The sequence below is a fragment of the Oncorhynchus tshawytscha genome, linkage group LG06 (genome assembly GCF_018296145.1).
Source record: "Oncorhynchus tshawytscha isolate Ot180627B linkage group LG06, Otsh_v2.0, whole genome shotgun sequence".
NCBI lineage: Eukaryota > Metazoa > Chordata > Actinopteri > Salmoniformes > Salmonidae > Oncorhynchus > Oncorhynchus tshawytscha.
Window position 1 is genome coordinate 65,422,660 of NC_056434.1, and position 22,400 is coordinate 65,445,059.

Below are 22,400 nucleotides of genomic sequence, written 5' to 3' on the forward strand. Positions count from 1 at the left end.
AATCCATGCAACTTACGTGACTTGTTCAGTACATTTTTACTCATAAAAAAAATATAAATAATAAAATGTCCATTTAGGCTTGCCATAAGAAAAGAGTTGAATACTTGGACTCGAGACATTTCAGCTTTTCATTTGTAAACATTTCTAAAAACATAATTCCACTTTGACATTATGGGGTAGTGTGTAGATCAGTGACACGAACTCTGAATTTATTCCAATTTAAAACAATGTGGTGTGATTACTTTCTGAAGGAGCTGTACATACACGCCAGTTTAATACCACTAAATTATGAAAATTAACCCATAGACTGATAAGCATGACTGGACAAATATATTTTCGGGGGTTAACCGATTAACGTCCCTAACTGGGGTCGCATTAGCTTTCAGATATCAAAACATCTGTGTTTTAAACCGTTTTAAATTGAAAGTCAACTGTTTCTTTAATAGAGTGATAAGGCGTGCAACTAAAGTTTTTAAATCACAAAAAAAATACATTAGTGCAACACATTCGTGAGAAACTCGTTTTAAAATCAGATTGACAACAGACAGAACTGCAACGCTATTTGGCTAGCAGCCACACCTTTATTTATTTTTTACCTTTATTTAACTAGGCAAGTCAGTTAAGAACAAATTCTTATTTTCAATGGCGGCCTAGGAAGAGTGGGTTAACTGCCCACTGAACGTACGTTCGTCGGCCAAGAAGGTTTCATAATTGCAAATGTTGCTTAGCTTAATTCTAAGGCATAGTTAGTAAAGTCTTAACGTGAGAAAGTTAAAGGTGCAATTCAGTTGATACATACATACATAACATTACATTAGTGGGGCAAAAAAGTATTTAGTCAGCCACCAATTGTGCAAGTTCTCCCACTTAAAAAGATGAGAGAGGCCTGTAATTTTCATTATAGGTACACTTCAACTATGACAGACAAAATGAGAAGAAAAAAATCCAGAAAATCACATTGTAGGATTTTTAATTAATTAGCAAATTATGGTGGAAAATAAGTATTGTCACCTACAAACAAGCAAGATTTCTGGCTCTCACAGACCTGTAACAACTTCTTTAAAAGGCTCCTCTGTCCTCCACTCGTTACCTGTATTAATAGCACCTGTTTGAACTTGTTATCAGTATAAAAGACCTGTCCACAACCGCAAACAGTCACACTCCAAACTCCACTATGGCCAAGACCAAAGAGCTGTCAAAGGACACTAGAAACAAAATTGTAGACCTGCACCAGGCTGGGAAGACTGAATCTGCAATAGGTAAGCAACTTGGTTTGAAGAAATCAACTGTGGGAGCAATTATTAGGGAAAGGAAGACATACAAGACCACTGATAATCTCCCTCGATCTGGGGCTCCACGCAAGATCTCACCCCGTGGGGTCAAAATGATCACAAGAACAGAGAGCAAAAATCCCAGAACCACACGGGGGGACCTAGTGAATGACCTGCAGAGAGCTGGGACCAAAGTAACAAAGCCTACCATCAGTAACGCACTACGCCGCCAGGGATTCAAATCCTGCAGCGCCAGACGTGTCTCCCTGCTTAAGCCAGTACATGTCCAGGCCCGTCTGAAGTTTGCTAGAGAGCATTTGGATGATCCAGAAGAAGATTGGGAGAATGTCATATGGTCAGATGAAACCAAAATATAACTTTTTGGTAAAAACTCAACTCATCGTGTTTTTGAGGACAAAGAATGCTGAGTTGCATCCAAAGAACACCATACCTACTGTGAAGCATGGGGGTGGATACATCATGCTTTGGGGCTGTTTTTCTGCAAAGGGACCAGGACGACTGATCCGTGTAAAGGAAAGAATGAATGGAGCCATGTATCGTGAGATTTTGAGTGAAAACCTCCTTCCATCAGCAAGGGCATTGAAGATGAAACGTGGCTGGGTCTTTCAGCATGACAATGATCCCAAACACACCGCCCGGGCAACGAAGGAGTGACTTCGTAAGAAGCATTTCAAGGTCCTGGAGTGGCCCAGTCCAGATCTCAACCCCAGATCTCAACCCCATAGAAAATCTTTGGAGGGAGTTGAAAGTCCGTGTTGCCCAGCAACAGCCCCAAAACATCACTGCTCTAGAGGAGATCTGCATGGAGGAATTGGCCAAAATACCAACAACAGTGTGTGAAAACCTTGTGAAGACTTACAGAAAACATTTGACCTCTGTCATTGCCAACAAAGGGTATATAACAAAGTATTGAGATAACAAAAGTTTATTGACCAAATACTTATTTTCCACCATAATTTGCAAATAAATTCATTTTAAAAAATTTAAAAAATCATACAATGTGATTTTCTGGAGAGAAAAAAAGTATAATTTTGTCTGTCATAGTTGAAGTGTACCTATGATGAAAATTACAGGCCTCGCTCATCTTTTTAAGTGGGAGAACTTGCACAATTGGTGGCTGACTAAATACTTTTTTTGCCCCACTGTATGTATGTATGCATGTATATTATAATGTAGCCTACAAGTAGAAGAGTTTAGACTGTTCTGAAAAATAAGGTTCAAATCTGTACCAAAATGAAGTGTAAAAACCATCCAGATGGATATTAGTGCCTAAGTGCCTTAGCAGCTGAAACAATCATTCATCCTAAAAGATTCAACACGAATGCAGGAAGAGTGTACAAAGAAAACATGTCTTATACAGAATAACAGATATGTCAAGAGCCCACTCACTACAGATGAGTCATCTCATCACATTAAATTTGTGAATGACCAGCAGAATCTTCAACCCCACCACTCCAAACGGACAGTTGAACAAGTCGATCAACTCAATTCGTTGTCCGTGAAGCTCAGACACTTGCTCTTTCATCCAGTGAAAATACATTAGTGAATTAGGAAAGTATTGAGATCTTAACTTTTTCCACATTACAGCCTTATTCGAAAATTGAATAAATTGCCCCCCCCCTTCAATCTACAAACAATAACCCATAATGACAAAGAAAAAAAACACTGAAATATCACATTTACATAGAGTTGAAGTCAGAAATTTACATACAAATACATTTAAACTCAGCTTTTCACAATTCCTGACATTTAATCCTTGTAAAAATTCTCTGTCTTGGGTCAGTTAGGATCACCACTTTATTAAAAGAATGTGAAATGTCAGAATAATAGGAGAGAATGAATTATTTCAGCTTTAATTTCTTTCATCACATTCCCAGTGGGTAAGAAGTTTACATACACTCAATTAGTATTTTGGTAGCATTGCCTTTTAATTTATAAATTGGGTCATGTCGGGTAGCCTTCCACAAGCCTCCCACAATAAGTTGGGTGAATTTTGGCCGATCCCTCCTGACAGAGCTGGTGTAACTGAGTCAGGTTTGTAGGCCGCCTTGCTCGCACACACTTTTTCAGTTCTGCACACAGTTTCTGTAGGTTTGAGGTCAGGGATTTGTGATGGCCAATAACTTGACTTTGTTGTCCTTAAGCCATTTTGCCATAACTTTGGAAGTATGCTTGGGGTCATTGTCCATTCGGAAAACCCATTTGTGACCAAGCTTTAACTTCCTGATGTCTTGAGATGTTGCTTCAATATATCCACGTAATTTTCCTCCGCATGATGCCATCTATTTTGTGAAGTGCACCAGTACCTCCTGCAGCAAAACACCCCCACAACATGATGCTGCTACCCCTGTGCTTTAAGATTGGGATGGTGTTCTTCAGCGTGCAAGCCTCCCCCTTTTCCTCCAAACATAACGATGGTCATTATGGACAAACAGTTCTATTTTTGTTTCATCAGACCAGAGGACATTTCTCAAAAAAGTATGATCTTTGTCCCCATGTGCAGTTGCAAACCATAGTCTGGCTTTTTTATGGCGGTTTTGGAGCAGTGGCTTCTTCCTTGCTGAGCGGCCTTTCAGGTTGTCGATACAGGACTCGTTTTACTGTGGATAACAATACTTTTGTACCGGTTGCCTCCAGCATCTTCACAAGGTCCTTTGCTGTTGTTCAGGAATCGATTTGCACTTCTCGCACCAAAGTACCCTCATCTCTAGGAGACAGAACGCGTCTCTTTCCTGAGCGGGATGACGGCTGCGTGGTCCCATGGTGTTTATATCTGCGTTCTATTGTTTGTACAGATGAACGTGGTACCTTCAGGCATTTGGAAATTGCTCCCAAGGATGAACCAGACTTGGAGGTCTAAAAAATGTTTTGGCTGATTTCTTTTAATTTTCCCATGATGTCAAGCAAAGCGGCACTGAGTTGGAAGGTAGGCCTTGAAATACATCCACAGGTGCACGTCCAATTGACTCAAATGATGTCAATTAGCCTGTTAGAAGCTTCTAAAGCCATGACATCCTTTTCTGGAATTTTCCAAGCTGTGTAAAGGCACAGTCAACTTAGTGTATGTAAACTTCTGACCCACTGGAATTGTGATACAGCGAATTATAAGTGAAATAATCTGTCTATAAACAATTGTTGGAATAATTGTGTCATGCACAAAGTAGATGTCCTAACCAACTTGCCAAAACTATAGTTTGTTAACAAGACATTTGTGGAGTGGTTGAAAAATGAGTTTTAATGACTCCAACCTAAGTGTCTGTAAACTTCCAACTGTAAGTATTCACACTTTACTCAGTACTTTGTGGAAGCACTTTTGGCAGCCTCGAGTCTCCTTGGGTATGATGCTACAAGCTTGGCACGCCTGTATTTGGGGAATTTCTCTCATTCAGATACAAATCCGTTCTCTGGCTAGGCCACTCAAGGACATTCAGAGACTTGTCCCGAAGCCACTCCTGCGTTTCTCTTTAACCTGTTGGAAGCTGAACCTTCTCCCCAGTTGAGGTCCTGAGTGCTCTAGAGTAGGTGTTCATCAAGGATCTCTGTACTTTGCTCCGTTCATCTTTCCCCTCGATCCTGACTAGTCTCCCAGTCCCTGTCACTGAAAAACATCCCCACAACATTATGCTGCCAGGTTTACTCCAGACGTGACACTTGGCATTCAGGCCAAAGAATTCAATCTTGGTTTCATCAGATCATAGAATCTTGTTTACCATGGTCTGAGTTTAGATACCTTTTAGCAAACTCCAAGCGGGCTGTCATGTGCCTTTACTGAGGAGTGGCTTCCTCTGACCATAAAGGCCTGATTGTTGGAGTGCTGCAGAGATTGCTGCCCTTCTGGAAGTTTCTCCCATTTCCACAGAGGAACTCTGGAGATCTGTCAGAGTGACCATCGGGTTCTTGGTCACATCCCTGACCAAGGCCCTCATCTCCCGATTGCTCAGTTTGGCCGGGCGACCAGCTCTAGGAAAAGTCTTGATGGTTCCAAACTTCTTCCATTTAAGAATGATGGAGGCCACTGTGTTCTTGGGGACCTTCAATGCTGCAACAATCTTTTGGTAACCTTCCCCAGGATCTATGCCTTGACACAATCCTGCTTCGGAGTTCTAGACAATTCCTTCAACCTCATGGTTTGGTTTTGCTCTGACATCCACTGTCAACTTTGGGATCTTACATAGACAGGTGTGTGCCTTTCCAAATCGTGTCCAATCAATTGAATTTACCACAGGTGGACTCCAATCAAGTTGTAGAAACATCTCAGGGATGCTCAATGGAAACAGGATGCACCTGAGCTCAATTTCGCGTCTCATAACAAAGGGTCTGAATACTTAGGGAAATAAGTTGTCTTTTATTTTTAACTTCTTGGATATAGGGGGCGCTCTTAATTTATGGATAAAAAAACGTGCCCGTTTTAAGCTCAATATTTTGTCACGAAAAGATGCGACTATGCATATAATTGACAGCTTTGGAAAGAAAACACTCATGTTTCCAAAACTGCAAAGATATTATCTGTGAGTGCCACAGAACTGATGCTACAGGCGAAACCAAGATGAAACTTCAAAACAGGAAATGAGCAGAATTTGAGGCTCTGTTTTCCATTGTCTCCTTATATGGCTGTGAGTGCGACAGCAATGAGCCTGCCCTTTCTGTCGTTTCCCCAAGTTGTCTGCAGCATTGTGACGTATTTGTAGGCATATCATTGGAAGATTGGCCATAAGAGACTACATTTACCAGGGGTCCACCCGGTGTCCTTTGTCTAAAATTGGTGCGTAATCTTCAACTGGAGGCATTTTCCCATGAGATTCAGAAGAGAACGCACACTTCCACAAACGATATATCATGGAAGAGATATGTGAAAAACACCTTGAGGATTGATTCTAAACAACGTTTACCATGTTTCAGTCGATATTATGGAGTTCATTTGGAAAAAAGTTCAGCGTTTTGATGACTGAATTTTCGTTTTTTTTTGGTAGCCAAACCTGACGCACCAAACAGAGCGATTTCTCCTAAACAAATAATCTTTCAGGAAAAACTGAACATTTGCTATCTAACTGAGAGTCTCCTCATTGAAAACATCCGAAGTTCTTCAAAGGTAAATGATGTTATTTGAATGATTTTCTGGTTTTTGTGAAAATGTTGCCTGCTGATGCTAACGCTAAATGCTACGCTAGCTATCAATACTGTTACACAAATACTTGTTTTGCTATGGTTGAGAAGCATATTTTGAAAATCTGAGATGACAGTGTTGTTAACAAAAGGCTAAGCTTGAGAGCTAGCATATTAATTTCATTTCATTTGCGATTTTCATGAATAGTTAACGTTGCGTTATGGTAATGAGCTTGAGGCTGTATTCACGATCCCGGATCCGGGATGGCTAGAATCAAGAGGTAATACATGTGCAAACATATCTAAAAAGCGTTTTTTGATTCTTAATCCATATTTAAAATCAATTTTAGAATAAGGCTAGTCAATATTTTCCAAATACATGCACGTGTGTACACACACAAAAGTTAGACACCCCTTCAAAATTAGTGGACTCTGCTATTTCAGCTACACCAGTTGTTGACGTGTGTAAAATCACGCACAGTCATGCAATCGCTGAGGACAAACATTGGCAGTAGAATGGCCTTACTGAAGAGCTCAGTGACTTTCAATGTGGCGCAATCATAGGATGCCACCTTTCCAACAAGTCAGTTCGTCAAGTTTCTGCCCTGGTAGAACTACCCCGGTCAACTAAGTGCTGTTCCACTGTGAAGTGGAAACGTCTAGGAGCAACAACAGCTTAGCCGCGAAGTGGTAGGCCACACAAGCTCACAGAACGGGACCACAGAGTGCGTAAAAAGGAATAATGGTCTGGGGCTGTTTATAATGGTTTGGGATAGGACCCTTAGTTCCAGTGAAGGGAAATCTTAAAGCTACAGCATACAATTACATTCTAGACAATTCTGCACTTTGTGGCAACTGCTTGGAGAAGGCCCTTTGCTGTTTCAGCATGACAATGTCCCCTTGCACAAAGCGAGATACATATAGAAATGGTTTGTTGAGATCGGTGTGGAAGAACTTAATTGGCCTGCACAGAGCCCTGACCTCAACCCCGTCGAACACCTTTGGGATGAATTGGAACGCAGACTGAGAGTCAGGATAGTCGCCCAACATCAGTGCACAACCTCACTAATGCTCGTGGCTGAATGGAAGCAAGTCCCTGAAGATTGGATGCTGTTATAGTAGCAAACGGGGGACCAACTCCATATTGATGCCCATGTTTTTTTATGAGTTGCTCGACGAGCAGGTGTCCACATACTTTTAATCATGTACTGTGCAATCCTTTAAATCATGGATAAAGAATCATACCAAGTTACACTCCATAATTGTTGTAGCCACACAGCGTGAATCTGATTGTACCATTCCACAGATTCCGGCAGGGGTTCAAGGTATGATTATCTAACAGGCTCAATGCAGGTTGGCCACAAAGGCCAGGTGATTCATCCCCTCTTGGACAACCTAATGCGTAGGCCCATTCTTTCTGAAAGATTGAAAAATCTGTCATTTTGTAAATGTCTGAAATCCAATCTCTTCAAAACGATCCTGTTTTGAAGGAATACCGCTGTTAACTTCTTGGATATAGGGGGCGCTCTTTTAATTTATGGATACAAAAACGTGCCCGTTTTAAGCGCAATATTTTATCACGAAAAGATGCTCGACTATGCATATAATTGGCAGCTTTGGAAAGAAAACACTAAGGTTTCCAAAACTGCAAAGATATTATCTGTGAGTGCCACAGAACTCATGCTACAGGCGAAACCAAGATGAAACTTCAACCAGGAAATGGGCAGAAATTTTGAAGCTGTTTCCCATTGTCTCCTTATATGGCTGTGAATGCGCCGGGAATGAGCCTGCCCTTTCTATCGTTTCTCCAAGGTGTCTGCAGCATTGTGACGTATTTGTAGGCATATCATTGGAAGATTGGCCATAAGAGACTACATTTACCAGGGGTCCGCCCAGTGTCCTTTGTCTAAATTGGTGCGTAATCTACAAGCTGCACGCAGTCATCCAGTGATTGAGAGGAGAGAGGAGGCTTTCAACGAACGATATATCATGAAGAGATATGTGAAAAACACCTTGAGGATTGATTCTAAACAACGTTTACCATGTTTCAGTCGATATTATGGAGTTCATTTGGAAAAAAGTTCGGCATTTGCAGACTGAATTTGTTTTTTTTTGGTAGCCAAACGTGACGCACCAAACGGAGCAATTTCTCCTAAACAAATAATCTTTCAGGAAAAACTGAGCATTTGCTATCTAACTGAGAGTCTCCTCATTGAAAACATCTGAAGTTCTTCAAAGGTAAATTATTTTATTTGAATGATTCTGTTTTTTGTGAAAATGTTGCCTGCTGATGCTAACGCTAAATGCTACGCTAAATGCTACACTAGCTACGCTAGCTGTTACACAAATGCTTGTTTTACTATGGTTGAGAAGCATATTTTGAAAATCTGAGATGACAGTGTTGTTAACAAAAGGCTAAGCTTGAGAGCTAGCATATTCATTTCATTTCATTTCATTTGCGATTTTCATGAATAGTTAACGTTGCGTTATGGTAATGAGCTTGAGGCTGTATTCACGATCCCGGATCCGGGATGGCTCGACGCAAGAAGTTAAACAAAGCCAACATGTGATGTGTCCGGCAGAGGTCTGGCTGCCTACGAATCCTGAAACTCCCTTTACTCCGCCGCCGCTTCCATTCCTCATTATTTTTAACGAGAATGTGGAACACACCTGTAGAGCCCAGTAAGCTGATCAGCAGCACTTCACCTTGGGATTAACATTTAGCACATATAACTTCTGAATCAGAGACAGCTAAATTATTCACAATCCTTCCATTAAAAAGGTCAATGGAGAGTCAGACGGAACCCGAAGGCAGACGTCACTACTGACTAAATGTACTTTTTCCCCCCTCCCCAACTAGATCCAGGGTTTACCAGAGTGCCATTTCCATCCCAATATAGTGCTCCATCTCTAGTTCTCCACAAATGAACAGTCTAAAAAAGGGGTTATAATGGCTAACCTTAGATAACGAAATAGCTTGTGTGCACTTCTGGTAATACCGTATACCCCGGTATGAAACAGAAAAGGTATGACGGTATAAAAATATGGATACCGGCCAATCAGACTGCACTGCAGCCTCACAAACAAGTGACACTCGGTCACACAGGGCAATTTCCACAACCAGTGCTAAAGCGCATGAATGGTAATTCAGCTCTCAAGTTTGTGACAGCTAATAAAAGAGAGCAGTCCTAATTAAAATCAGTAACACCCTCTGTTCATGTCTCCTCTGCACCCCTGTCTCATTTGGGCAAAGACAAAACATTCTAATTGGTCATGGGCAGCACAGGCAAACAGACAAAGCTGTTAAAACACGTACACAAACATACTGGCACGTCAGTTGGTTACGTTCTACTATTCTGATTTAGTTGTCATCCAAAAGGGGGGGGGGGTATTCATCATTGACCTTCGAATTAAATTCCCTTTGACTGGCAGCCTTACAGTGAACTATGTCCTGTGTCAGTAAAATGCTAACCACATAACCTAGGTTGAGAGAGGATAAGACTGCAGGAAGGAAAAAAAAGAAACGTCTGAGACGCCAGCCTGGTGTGCAATCCATCACCCGCCCGAAACGAAGTGCCCCGTCATTGAAATAAATATGAAGCACAAATGTCAGTCAATCATTTAGAAAAACCGCCATCCTTGTCATTACCTGAGTACTAACACAGTGACATGATATAAGAGGATGGAGAATTTAAATATACATGATAAAAAAAAAAGTTTTAAAAAAGGGCATTTGAGTGTAGCCTCATAGCATGGCTGTCACTCCATCTCATTCACTATACCAGCCAAATAAATAAAACCTCAGAGCTTGACGGGCACACAGAGTGGCATACATTTCACTAACTTAGTCTGCCTGTCACCAGATATAAAACTATTAGAAATGTTAGGGAGAATCTGCCATTGGTCTTTTAAGTTGTATACATTTACATAGACACACACACATGCTATTTATTCACCACTGACCCAGGACTAATGAAAATACTGTTCACATTCACTTATAGCAGACAGTGTATTGTAACTAAGCTTTTTTTAATCAAAAAGGAATCAGCAGTGAATTCATTTCCACACCGTGGATAGAATCCCTGAGCAGAATAGGATGGAGTAAACGCAGTATCAACATCACCACGCTATCCAGTACATGCTAAACAAAGCACAGTATCAACATCACCACGCTATCCAGTACATGCTAAACAAAGCACAGTATCAACATCACCACGCTATCCAGTACATGCTAAACAAAGCAGAGTATCAAAATCACCACGCTATCCCGTACATGCTAAACAAACATCAACATCACCACGCTATCCAGTACATGCTAAACAAAGCACAGTATCAACATCACCACGCTATCCAGTACATGCTAAACAAAGCAGAGTATCAACATCACCACGCTATCCCGTACATGCTAAACAAAGCAGAGTATCAACATCACCACGCTATCCAGTACATGCTAAACAAAGCAGAGTATCAACATCACCACGCTATCCCGTACATGCTAAACAAAGCAGAGTATCAACATCACCACGCTATCCAGTACATGCTAAACAAAGCAGAGTATCAACATCACCACGCTATCCAGTACATGCTAAACAAAGCAGAGTATCAACATCACCACGCTATCCAGTACATGCTAAACAAAGCAGAGTATCAACATCACCACTCTTTCCAGTACATGCTAAACAAAGCAGAGTATCAACATCACCACTCTTTCCAGTACATGCTAAACAAAGCAGAGTATCAACATCACCTCTTTCCAGTACATGCTAAACAAAGCAGAGTATCAACATCACCACTCTTTCCAGTACATGCTAAACAAAGCAGAGTATCAACATCACCACTCTTTCCAGTGCATGCTAAACAAAGCAGAGTATCAACATCACCACTCTTTCCAGTACATGCTAAACAAAGCAGAGTATCAACATCACCACTCTTTCCAGTACATGCTAAACAAAGCAGAGTATCAACATCACCACTCTTTCCAGTACATGCTAAACAAAGCAGAGTATCAACATCACCACTCTTTCCAGTACATGCTAAACAAAGCAGAGTATCAACATCACCACTCTTTCCAGTACATGCTAAACAAAGCAGAGTATCAACATCACCACTCTTTCCAGTACATGCTAAACAAAGCAGAGTATCAACATCACCACTCTTTCCAGTACATGCTAAACAAAGCAGAGTATCAACATCACCACTCTTTCCAGTACATGCTAAACGAAGCAGAGTATCAACATCACCACTCTATCCAGTACATGCTAAACAAAGCAGAGTATCAACATCACCACTCTTTCCAGTACATGCTAAACAAAGCAGAGTATCAACATCACCACTCTTTCCAGTACATGCTAAACAAAGCAGAGTATCAACATCACCACTCTTTCCAGTACATGCTAAACGAAGCAGAGTATCAACATCACCACTCTATCCAGTACATGCTAAACCAAGCACAGTATCATATGAGTTGGAACTAAAAGCTTAGGTATCCTTTTCATATCTTTTAACACCTGATTTACTTAACAAAAGGCACATCTCAATAGGTGGACCAGGTAAGTCATGACATGGCACAAGTAAGGGGGTGGGCCTTTCCTCTTTTGTTCAAGCAAGCGGGGAGGCCAATGACATCATAGATTCCCATCAGGCCAACTCCTTGAATGCCCTACTCCTTGTAGTTTGCAGTTGTGTCAAAAAATAGTTTTTTACCCTTTAGTGTGCGTGTCCTTTACTGTATTGATACTTGGGATATCGCTTTTCAACAGTAAAAAGTTCCAAATTAGCTGGAGGATGTCTTTAAACAAAAAAACAAAGGCTATCAGAGCCTGGTGAATGTGGTGGTCTGTGAAGAGGAAAAAAGACAAACAAAAAGCTCATTATGGCATGGAAGAGTACACATTTATAGGGATATTACAGTAGCAGCAACCAGCCCAGAGGAACCCTGCTGCTGGAATGCAGTGGGGGAGAAGAGGAGGAGAAGACGAGGCGGCTGTATTACCTCTCAGAAAGGCAGTGGAGGGAAGCAGATCCACCTGCTTAGCTGAGCAATGTTACCCAAAGCCCTCGGAGGACAGATTGTGGCTCTCATCCAGGTGTGACCTCGTGTTTCTCTTTCATTACCCAACACTGAATGAGCAAACACGTACGCACATGAACACACACTGCCTACCTGCACTGGCTCATGCCAATTATCTGGAAATAGTGTGGAGGCATACACACAAGTACACCCAGTACCTTTTTAAACTACACACTAAAAACAGCACACCCACACACTGCCTTCAACCCAATTAGGCTAGGCCTACAGCATGTTGAGTTCTGTCGCCATTTCTCTCCCACCGTCTCATCTTGTCCTTAAATCATTAGTGGGAACAGGAGAAATGTCAGTGTCTGCTCTGAGCAAGGAGGGTATTTCTTCTCAAGACATTCAACAGATGTTACAACAGCTTGTGATGGAGTCTAAAAGAGACACTCATACTTTGGAAACGAGACATTTGGATTCAGATGAAAATAGGCTAAAAAATATCAAGTTAGAGAACAAAGGAGAGACAATGCGATAAAAGAAACCGATGAGCTTAAAGACTGGTTGAAAAGTTTTTTAAAGAAAGGATAGAATGAAAAGGAGGAGAAACATAAGTCAGTCTAACATTTAGGATATGGCTCAGTGCATGAGGAGAGAGCCAGATGAGTCACCCAATTTCCTTAGAGGAAGAAATCAACGGCAGACCACACCCCTGCCATATTCAAATAGGCCTACCAACCAGGGCCAACAAAACGAAATACACATACTAAATGAGACAAGTGAGAACATGATGGGGAATGGGAGCAGGTAGCCTAGCGGTTAAGAGTGTTGGGCCAGTAACCGAAAGCTCGCTGGTTCGAATTAGGGCTGGGCGATATATCGAGATAATGTTTTAGCGCAAATGTTCCAAATGCCTGTATCGTTTTTATGAGCGTTTGTCTTTTTGGTCTCATGTGCACCGCCCAACTTGCAAAGACACCAAGCCCCTTACCCCTCACATCAACAAAAAAATCTTCTTCCTCTCTGACAAGCCGTTCCAACTCACTTTTTGTATTTGAAGTTTGGTCCAACATCAGTCATATGGACACCGAAACATTATTTGACCGTAACAGAAGAGGTCCTTTGTAACAATACCCTTTTTAGATCTCAACTCCCAAAACTTAGAGCAGATCTTACTAAGACGGGAGTATCAATTAACATTTTTGTGGAAAATTAATGCTCAGTCTGTCACATGCGGCTTTGCGCCAGCAGTATTTCAGCCACACTTACGTGCTAGCCGTCTAGTCAGTGTTTTATAAATGTGCAATGATCATAAAAATACGCATCTATATAAAGAATTGGCAACTCGTTCTCATTCTGAGAAATAAGCACCGTATCCAGGTAGGCCACTTGATTTCAACATCTAAACAACGTGAACAGGCTGTTGTTCAAACAGTTGGAGACAGACATGAGGGTGTGTTCATAACAGTTCAACTGTTCTACCTTGTAGCAAGCAAATAGATCCAAATTGGCTAGACTTTAAATACACTGAGCAAACACATAAAAATGCAACATGTAAAGTGTTGGTCCCATGTTTCATGAGCTGAAATAAAAAGACTCCAGAAATGTTCTATACGCACAAAAAGGTTATTTCTCTCAGATTTTGTGAACACATTTTTTTACATCCCGCCTCCCGGGTGGCGCAGTGGTGAAGGGCGCTGTACTGCAGCGCCAGCTGTGCCACCAGAGACTCTGGGTTCGTGCCCAGGCTCTGTCGTAACCGGCCGCAACCGGGAGGTCCGTGGGGCGACGCACAATTAGCCTAGCGTCGTCCGGGTTAGGGAGGGCCTGGCCGGTAGGGATATCCTTGTCTCATCGCGCACCAGCGACGGGCCGGGCGCAGTGCACACTAACCAAGGTTGCCAGGTGCACAGTGTTTCCTCCGACACATTGGTGCGGCTGGCTTCCGGGTTGGATGCGCGCTGTGTTAAGAAGCAGTGCGGCTTGGTTGGGTTGTCTATCGGAGGACGCATGACTTTCAACCTTCGTCTCTCCCGAGCCCGCACGGGAATTGTAGCGATGAGACAAGATAGTAGCTACTAACAATTGGATACCACGAATTTGGGGAGAAAAAGGTGGTAAAAAAAAAAAAAAAAAATTAAAAGCTGATTTAAAAGCATGATCATTACACAGGTGCACCTTGTGCTGAGGACAATAAAAGGCTACTCAGTTTTGCCACACTACACAATTCCACAGATGTCTGAAGTTGAGGGATCATGCAATTGGCATGCTGAATGTTAATTTCTCTACCATAAGCCACCTCCGTCATTTCATAGAATTTAGCAGTACTTCCAACCAGCCTCACAACCGTAGACCACGTGTATGGCGGTTTGCTGATGAAAACGTTGTGAACAGAGTACCCCATGGTGGCAGTGTTATGGGCAGGCATTAGCTACGGACAACGAACACAATTGTATTTTATTGATGACAATTTCAATGCACAGATACCGTGACGAGGTCCTGAGGACCATTGTCGTGCCATTTATCCGCCACCATCACGTGTACAACAGTGTATTCCACTTCCCCCCAATCTCCAGCAACTTTGCACAGCCATTGAAGAGGAGTGGGACAACATTCCACAATCAACAGCCAGATCAACTCTATATGAGGAGATGTGTCGCACTGCATGAGACAAATGGAGGTCTGATCCATGCCCCTCTTCTTTTTTTTTTAAGTGCGTGTGACCAACAGATGCATATCTGTATTCCCAGTCAAGAGAAATCCATAGATTAGAGTTTAATGAATTGATTTAAATATTAATATTTCCTTATATAAACCATGACTGAATAAAATCTTTGAAATCGTTGCGTTGCGTTCATATTTTTGTTCAGTATATCGAGATTAGCTGGCTACTCACTATGTGTAACTTTTATTTAACTAGGCAAATCAGTTGAACAAATTCTTATTTACAATGACTGCCTACCCCGGGCCAAACCCGGACGACGCAGGGCCAATTGTGCGCCGCCCTATGGGACTTGTGATACTGCCTGGATTTGAACCAGGTACTGTAGTGGCGCACTGAGATGCTGTGCCTTTGACCGCTGTGCCACTTGGGAGCAGTATAATTTTATAAGTCCTGAATTTATTTGATTTGTCCCAACTGTTTCAAATGCAGTCTATTGACCTTTTAATAATGCAAAGGCAATTTGTTTATATATAAAAAGCACCGACTAGGTGAAAAATCTGTCCATGTGCCCTTGAGCAAGGCACTTATCCAGAGCGACTTAAAGGAGCAATTAGGTTTAAGAGTGTCTGCTAGATTACTAAAATGTTACTGTAAAATGGGGGAATACTCTGACGAAATGATTAGGCGTAGACTGCCTTTTGGGCATGTGGGAAAATGGAATAGAACAGATTGAGGGAAAAAGATTGTAGGGGGATGAATACTGGGGGCGGAGACCAGAATAGGCATTGTTTACTTTGACACACTGTAGAGTACAAAATACACACTAAAATATAACATTGTCAGACAGCTTGCTGTGCCTGCCAAACTCCTGCTGGTGCAAACCCACATGATTGTTTGTTTAGGTACATAGGCCTATAAACAGCTATTTCATAAGGTTATTAATATTATCATCAGGGAATGGAATGTGCATGCAAATGTTTTTCCCTCTGTCAATCCTTTTTATCCACCTCTGAATCAAAATAAAAAACACCCTGTACCATTCAACGCCGATTTAAATGGGTTTTCATACGTTTTGACAAGACCTGGGATTCATCTGTGCCTCTGGTGCATCTTAGGAGGAGACGAACCAAGGAAGTTAGTGGATGAACTCAAAAACGGCAGAGGCCAGTCCAGACTCCCCATACAAAGTCGCCCATGCAGTACAAGACCGAGCTCCTTTTATTAGTAGTCCAATATCATAGGCAAACCCCCAGGAGGCATAATGGCTTTACCGCCACTTCATATAGGAAGTAGGGGTCTGAAAGCCACCAAGAAAATTGGACACAGACAATTCTAATCTAGAGCAAAGCACTAAAGGCTGTTGCTTTTATTGCTTTGCAGTTGATTTTCCTTTTTATTTTTCTAACCCAGAGTTAAACCCAATGCTTTGCCTGTCACAAGGCACCGTTTCAACAAGACAAGTCACACACGCGTACGTAACTAGGCAATAAAAAGCAAGGGAGTAAACACTGAACAGTATAACATTCTGGTTAAATCATAAAGGGTAATAGCTGCCAACTGGCCTAAAAAGGCTGATAAAAATAGCATCCTCTAATTTCGGTATTCTTTCTCATTACGAAGCAGGCTCAACAAAAAAAAACACACACGCGGAGTCTCCCATTAAAAGTTCATGTTGGCCAGCTCTCCCTCTATACATAATAAAATGACAGTTTGCACACAAAGTGCTCCCACACACTCTAGGGAGCTGGAAATCATTAAAACCATGTGTGTAGCAGGGAAAACAAAAGGTGGACCTGGCCAATCATATTCATAAAATATTGAGCTATAAATGATTCAGCCATTTAGTGGTAGCAGCTGTGAGGATGTGTGTCCTGCTTGTCTGAATAATACTAGCGGAGAACACAGTGCCTGGCAGGATTCAAGACTGCACTGTCCCTAGGGAGTGTCAATTCTCATTCACTCTCTGTAAGGCCAACAACTGCTGCAGGTGACTGAATGAAACAGAAGAGGAAGTATATTCACTATGGAAACAGGGACATTCTCTGAAGTGTGTGTGTGTGTACACACACACACACACACACACACACACACACGTCAGTCTACCATTGCATACACTAGTGAGAGAAAACAGTAATCACTTTAAGTTTCTTTTAGAAGGACTGACCTCTGCTTTAATGCAATGGATCCAGAGGTCAGTACAATGCTGATGTGGCTGTTCCAGCCCTAGTGAGTCACTGGGCATGCAGAGGTACTGAGAAATGTGCAATCAGCGCAAATCACTGGAATCACTCGAGCCTGGCACAACCTTGGGAGCGCTCCTGAAATCTTCAAATATCAGAAGACAAAAAAACAGTGACATTAGAAATGCAGATATGCTGCGTGCTTTGGCCATTGTTCAGTAACACTTCTTAACCGTAACACGGTCTTATTTTTATATGTTCTTTTTTTAGATCGTTCAGCCAAAGCACGACTGGTTATATGGGTTTTGCTTCATCATTTATTTTACCAGTCGCTTATAGGTAGTAATAGAGCCAGGCTCAGACCAGGATTACATTTTTCATCAGTATCCAACTCATTCACAGGACACATTCCACACTTGCCAGAAAGGGATGTGTAATGAGTGTATACAGCGTATGACTGAATAAATGGCAGAAATAGACAACCTTCAGAGGAGCTTGAAATGGGGAATGTTTTAAGAAGAAATACTGTGACCACTTGTTTGCCTGGATGTCAGAGGTTAGAACACTATCAGCCCGTGATGCCAAAAACACAGCACAATAGTAGGGCCCTGTTCACCATATCTGGAACAGTGTGTCCAAAGGTTTGCTGGGAAATCACTGGCAAGGACAGCCAATGGCGCTGATGCAAGAACGACAGCGTGGGAGGAGGTGGTGAAAATGAGTGAAAAGAGGAAGAGACGGGGTGAGAGTGAGAGCGCCTGGGAAAGGAGTCAAGAATGTCCTGGCATGAGCTCGGAGGACTGTCATGATGAGTGTGACTGCAGATGATCCTCAGCTATAAAGGACAACGCCAGATCCACCAGAAAATAAGCATCTGACCAAATTACACGAGAATCCCTAATGCAAAAAGTTAGTCAAAAACAAGAATGCCATTACAATTAAGGCGTTAGACAGTATTTCTTCTTCCTGAATAAAGATAGCAACTTTCCCTTCCACTACAGCCCATGATAAGGGGTGAATGATAAGCAGTGGAGGATGTAGGCAAAGAAGTAGGTCTAGTGGCAGCCAGAATGAGAGGCCTGTCGTGCAGGCCAGAGAGGCCTATAGCCTAATGAGCCAGGCCAGTCAGAAGCTCTGTAATGAGGCTACGCTCCTCATCCCGGTGTTGCCGCCACTACTCCAGTAGCAGCTGGCCACACAGGCAGTTACACCTGGAAAATCCCAGGGTGCAGGGAGTTAAGCCCCAGCCAGCAGAGCTGGTAGCAATGGGAGGCAGGCACAGAGAGATAGCCTGTTTGGCGTCTACACACAAGGTTCGGTTTGCTCAGCTAGGCGTTGTGAACGTCCCTTAAAAGACCTTCCCTTGAAAAACGAGAAAAAAAAGCATCAAGAGTACCGTTTTGCCCCTCTTGAGAAGCTGTAGCCAGTATACCCTTAGATTCATTCTGACTAAGACAACAAGAAATCTGTAATTAATTGATGTAATTCGCATGAAAACGAGTCACCACTAGTTGAACGACATACACTTAATTGAAGAATCCCTACTGTTGACCAATCACTGTCGAAGGGTTTTGCCTCAAAAAAGAAAATTGCATGCACGAACAGCCAAAAAAATCCTTGGTGAAGACCAATATGAACAAAATATATGCAAACTGTTCCGAACTCGTCGGATAGGATGCACGCAACGTCTTTAGCCTAGCTAGCTAAGGCCTGCAAGACTTTGTACGGTTTCCCAGCCTCTGACTGACTGAGACACAGCCAGCCAGGTCTAACAAGGGAAAGTAAGCAACAGGAATAAGTGAGGAAAGGAAGGTTTGATGGAGTGGGTATGGAGGGAGGGGAAAGGCGTTTTGAAAGGTTGTGGTTGTATGCCATTGTAAAAATACCGCAGCAGGCTGTCACGAGCAACAATTCATTTTAAATACTCACAAAAATGTGCAAAACACCTAGATAAATCATTCAATTTGAAAACAAACTGGATATACCGGGAACCATAAGATTAAGAGAGAAAGTGGGTGTTTGTGTTGGAGGACACAAAGGGGACTGTGCGACTTCTCCCAAGGTTACTTTACAAACTGTTTAATGTCGTCTTGAGGGATGGGTGTGTAGCCGAGATCAGTTATTCTTACCAGTAAATATATCCATTGGCAACACTAGTGAGGAGAAATCGACTATGGCATCAATTGTTTTACTTTGAGTTAACAGAGTTATAAAACCCTCAAAAAAGATATGTATATATGCTTATTAAAAGCTCAGTGGTAGCCAAAGATCAACTGAATTGTTTGGTGTGACCTACCATGCATGCACCTGACATGTCAAGATGATTGGTTTCAATAATGCCTCAAATGTACCCTAATCAATTCACTGTCACTCAGTGCCATTCATCCCCATTTCAAAAACATTTTAACAATTAACACTCTGAATGTACTTATGTTGAATGATACTAATTAGGTTAGATTACTTTTTAAGAGAGATGGAGTGTGCACGTAACAGTCCACCGCCTCTTCTCTGAAGCAATGACCTTTCACTTAGACATCTGAACAGGTTATAATGAGGAAACAAGTAACTTCATTAACTTCCACTAATCGCTGAGAAGCAAGATGTGAACGAGGTAGGGAGGGAGCAGATAACAGATAAAATAATAAAGAGCATGGAGAAAACTAAATGGCTGGTTAAGTAAGAGATGGCCAAAACTCTAGCGTATATACTGTCTAAAATAAGCTTTGGAGGAATCCAAAATGTACTCCAACTTGTCACAATTCAAAACCCACTTCAAAATATTTTTGGGGCAAATAAAATCTTTCAAAATCTAAATCCTCACCATTTGTTCTACTCAATCATTTAAAGAGACGATTTGTCTTGAACTGCCAGCAAACAAACACTATAGTGCAGGTTGTTTTTATCCACCTCTGTCTGAGACCAAACGGAAAGTATGTGGCGGGTCACAGATAATTGGAAACGGCCAACTAAACAAACAGAAAGAGAGTCCTGACAGGATGGCAATGGGAGCATGTGGCTGAAGGGTAAATTTGCATAAGAACCGCATGGTGCTGCTTTCTGAAGTGCATTCCACCAAAACGGGGGCACTGAAGGACAGCTCGCACCACACGGCTACGGGTTTCAGAGATCAGCCTCCCTTTCACCAGCCCCCTGGCTCTTCCCCCACCACACACACAAACAGATCAACCATTGTCTGCTGAGCTCCCTGGTAAATGGTATGGACTGTCCTGTGTTCACGTCACTTCCAAGCACTAGCAGCAGCTTTCTGGATACTCAGCAGCAGGGATAATGAACAGTCACGCAGTAGCCGGGCTGGCTCGGATTCAGCTCAAATCCACTGCCCCAGACATTCCGGTTCCACTGTGTCCAGAGGATGATTAATATCTCAGCTACAAATCAGTCAAGTTTTATTACCAGTTCCAACCCATGATGGTGAGTGTCAGGTTTATTGCAAAGCCAGCCCCCACAGACGTGGGTTTTTTTTGCAACAAATTTTCTTCAATAATAAAAAAAAAAAAACGTTGAGGTGGCATCATAGTGAAGAGCACAGGCTCCCAGCACAGCTCTCCTTACTAACATACAAGTGCAACAAAGATTTAAATTTCCACATATTGGTGAACCATTTAATTTTTTTACAAGCTCCAACATCTCTATTCAAATCTCACTCTCTGATCCATCAGCAGCCAATACTCAAAAGTGTAATCTTGCCACAAATCCTAACGTCTCTTTTCTAATTGACAAAACCCAAAGAGAGCTCTATATTACCAAACCACACTCATCCTGATTAAAATTTAAAAAAATAAAAACTCCTTTCTCTCGAAGCTGGATTTATCCCTCTCTAAACTACCACGCCAAGCTCATCAATCCACCACTACACCCACAAACCTCATGAGTGTGTGCCTACCACGTGGGCCCCAGAGTGAGGAGAACTTTCTGGGACTGGTGGCAGAGGCTCCCCCTCAGGGGAGACAACGAGCGGTGCGGATAGGCCTAGCTCTTTCGGCTGCTGAACCAGTGTAGTAGAGGTGCCCCTGCCTTCCCTGGAGCAGACAGAACAGAAGAGTGCTTGCTGTCCACACTGCAGTTGTTAGGCCATACAAGTTTGCTGTAATATTTTAACAAGGTCCACTTTTTTTTCTCTCTCTCTGCTTGCACTTCTCAAAAAATGAAATCCCGTTCAACATTTAAGAGGATATTTTACCCAAATTACAAAATGACATTTTGGTATGACAGGAATCCCTGCTTTAGTTTAGTTTCCCTGGCACCGTCTCCAAATGCTTACGTTTGAGCATTTGTGGCACAAGTCCCATTCTAGTCATGGTACCGATATTAGCATTTTCGTGCATCATGTTCAAATCATCTATAAACGACAGATTCAGAATCAATGAGATACTTTCGGATGATTTGGACAAGATGCACAAAAAAATGCTAATATCAGTACCATGATGAATGGGATGTGCCACAAACGCTAAAACATTTGCATTTGGAAACAGTACCAGGGACATAGGGTAAGTAAACCAGCGAATAATTTTGTAATTTGTGTGAACTATTCCTTTAATAAAATTCAGATTGCCTTAGCCTAGTTATCCAGCTGAAATCACACGCTCTCAGCTACATCAGTCAGCACACCACATGGAGTGTGCATTATAGGTCTTTACTGGTCCCCAAAATTTGACCTTTGGTAAACAAATCCAAAAGCACATTCAGGTCGCGCTGAACGTCGGACGAAAAGTTCAAAAAGGTCCGTTACAGTCCGTAGAAACATGCCAAACTAAATATGGAATCAATCTTTAGGATGTTTTTAACATAAAACTTCATTAATGTTCCAACTGGACAAATGAAGTGGAACGTAGCTACCTTTCACGTGAGCGCGCCAGACCGAGGCTGTGGCACTCGGCCAGACCACTCACTCAAAGAGATCTTATGAGCCCCTCCTTTAGAGTAGAATCCTCAAAACAGGTTCTAAATACTGTTGACATCTAGTGGAAGCCTTGGGAAGTGAAGCATAACTAATATCCCACGGTATCTTCAATGAGTTGAAAAACTACAAACCTCAGATTTCCCGCTTCCTGGTTGGATTTTTTTCTCAGGTTTTCTTGCCATATGGGTTCTGTTATACTCACAGATATCATTCAAACAGTTTTAGA

The 22,400-nt window shown here is 42.1% G+C and overlaps 1 protein-coding gene across 5 annotated transcripts in view; it reads right to left on the reverse strand.

Annotated features, from left to right (window-relative positions):
- Nucleotides 1-22,400, reverse strand: part of tjap1 (tight junction associated protein 1 (peripheral)) — a 78,783-nt gene that overhangs the window by 50,373 nt on the left and 6,010 nt on the right. Inside the window, exon 2 of one of the 5 annotated variants that reach the window (XM_042323512.1) lies at nt 17,238-17,398. The exons of the other annotated variants lie outside the window; for them this stretch is intronic. The gene's annotated coding sequence lies outside the window, so the exon portion shown is untranslated. The remainder of the gene's footprint in view (nt 1-17,237; nt 17,399-22,400) is intronic. 5 annotated transcript variants of the gene reach the window in all.